This window comes from Rattus rattus, chromosome 11, assembly GCF_011064425.1.
Source record: "Rattus rattus isolate New Zealand chromosome 11, Rrattus_CSIRO_v1, whole genome shotgun sequence".
Taxonomy (NCBI): domain Eukaryota; kingdom Metazoa; phylum Chordata; class Mammalia; order Rodentia; family Muridae; genus Rattus; species Rattus rattus.
The window spans coordinates 83,536,098-83,538,743 of record NC_046164.1 but is presented as its reverse complement, the minus strand read 5'-3'; the positions used below and the strand labels follow the sequence as shown (position 1 = coordinate 83,538,743).

Below are 2,646 nucleotides of genomic sequence, written 5' to 3'. Positions count from 1 at the left end.
GCTGGGAAATCCACTAATGGTAGGATAGAGATTGGAGGAGGAGGTAGAGAATCCATTACAAGACCACACGAGAGCAGAACCCTACCTTAACTTTAAGGAATTGATTCTACTCAGGCAGGAACAACTGACATAATTAAGTTTCACACTTATAAAACTATCATTCATTTCAGCAACAAGACGCATTTGGTTATCTATACAATTCCATCTGTAAGTCCTAACTTTAATTTAGAGAAGAAATACACTCATAGAATTAATATTATAGGTTGGGGTTTCTTACATGATTCCCAAATCCCCCTATTATTTTGTTTGTTTAGTTTTGATAAAATTTGCAGCTATAATAACAGTACTAACACAGGCAACCCTGGTTCAGGTGTGGTCTTTAATTTTGGAATGTCCATCAATCATGTACCTGGATGTCATCGCTAAATCTGCTGCTTGCTCCAAGCTCTGGATTTGCAGAGTAGTGTTAACACCATTTAAGCTCTTCTTACATACTGGGCATGTGTCGGGCAGTTCTAACTATCACGGCATGATGCAGCTTCGGTGAAAGAAGTGGTTGCAGGATAACTGCCGACTTTCTCCTCCACTACACAGTCTTTGCATATTCTGAACCTATATTGACTTGTTCCTGAGTTACTATCACTGTTAGGAGAGATAGGATCTTCTCCTTGACAGGTGGCAGGGGACCTCTATTTTCTAGGTGTCCTAGAAACTGGATTACAATGGCATAGTCCCCAGGGTTGGAGTGCAAAGATCAGTTGTGTAATTTCTTCGATAGTTGGTGACATGTCAGGACTAGTACTTCCTCGAGACCTTTATCTTCTTGTCATAGACAACCTTGGAGGACATCTTGGTCTCCTAATGTCACTGTGAGTATGGTGACCTCTCTCATTGGCTCTATTATCTTGGTCCAGTGGATTGCTACTTAGTAATGGTCTAAAATTTTGTTAAAAAAAAACATTGTGTGATCCAGATGGTCCCAGAGCAATAGTTGGTGATTGACCTTGCCCTTACAAAAATAGTAAGCTGGAGAGATGGCTCAGTATCTGGAGAGATGGCTCAGTGGTTAAGAGCACTGACTGCTCTTCCAGAGGTCCTGAGTTCAATTCCCAGCAACCACATGGTGGCTCACAGCCATCTGTAATGGCATCTGCTTTCCTCTTCTGCTGTGTCCTAAGAGAGCAACAGTGTACTCACATAAAATAAATCTTAAAAAATAAAATAACAAAATGACAAAAATAGTAGAAGAAATGGCACCTAGCGACAGCCACAGTGGAGCCTGTGTCTGCCACCCCCCACCCACTGCTGAGGCCTCTGCCATGTTTCTCCTTTGCTAAGGATATCCGAAAAGGTGCTGGTGGTCCCTTCTCAGGCCACTACCTCCTGGGCTGCAGTTGGTGCCATTGCCTGGTACTTCGTATCTGTCTTCATCCATTTCATCTAGAGTTTTCCAGTTTTGTACAATATACATTTTTGGAGTAGGTTCTGATGATTTTTTGAATTTCCACAATTTCTTTTGTTATGTCTCCCTTTTCATTTCTGATTTTGTTAATTTGTTAATTGACTCTCTGCCTTTTAGTTACTTTTGCTAAAGGTTTATCTATTTTCTTGATTTTCTCAAAGAACCAGCTCTGGTTTTGTTCATGCTTTGTATTCTACCTGGTTGATTTCAGCTCTGCATTTGAATATTTCCTGTCAACTACTCCTCATGGGTATGTTTGTTTTCATAGCTTTCAGGTGTACTGTTAACTTGCTTGTATGACATCACTCCAATTTTTTCAGGAAGGCACTTTTCCTCTTACCATGTCTTTTATTGTGTTCCTTAAGTCTGGGGATGGTGTGTCATCATTTTCATTGAATTTAATGAGGTCTTTTATTTCTTTCTTAATTCCTCCCTGACTGAGTTATCATTGATTAGAGAGTTGTTCAGTTTCCATGTGTATGTGGGGTTTTTTTTTTGGTTTTTTTTTTTGTTTTTTTTTTTTTTTTTTTTTTTTTTTTTTTTTTTTTTTTTTTTTTTTTTTTTTTTTTTTTTGTTTTTTTTTGTTATTGAATTCTACCCTTAATCTTTGGTGATATGATAGGGTGTATAGGATTATTTCATTCTTGTATCTGACGATCCTTGTTTTATAATTGATATTATGGTCAATTTTGGGAAAGGTTCCATGAGGTGCTAAGAGGAAGGTATATTCTCTTGTTTTGGCATGAAATGTTCTGGAGAAGTCCTTTTGTTTCATAACTTCTATTAGTTTCACTGTATTTCTGTTGAGTTTCCATTTCAATGACCTGCCCCTTGGTGATAGTGTGATGTTGAAGTCTCACACTATTATTGTGTGACATTAATGTGCCTTTTGAGATTTGGTAATGTTTCCTTTATGAATTTGGGTGCACTTACATTTCTGGTATGGATATTTAGAATTGAGACTTCCTCTTGTTGGAATTTTCCTTTAATAAATAAAAAGTGTTCTTCCCCATTCCATTTTATAAATTTTGAATACAAGTCTATTTTTATTGGATATTAGAATGGAAATTCCAGCTCTTTCTTGGCATCATTTCTTTGGAAAACTTTTTTCCAGCCTTGTACTCAGAGATAGTATCTGTCTTTATCACTGAGGTGTGTTTTTTGTATGTAGCAAAATGCTGGAT

The 2,646-nt window shown here is 37.4% G+C and overlaps 1 pseudogene; it reads right to left on the bottom strand.

Moving 5' to 3' along the window:
• Positions 1-379: 379 nt before the first annotated feature.
• On the bottom strand, positions 380-1,471 carry LOC116912044 (annotated as a pseudogene).
• Positions 1,472-2,646: the final 1,175 nt, after the last annotated feature.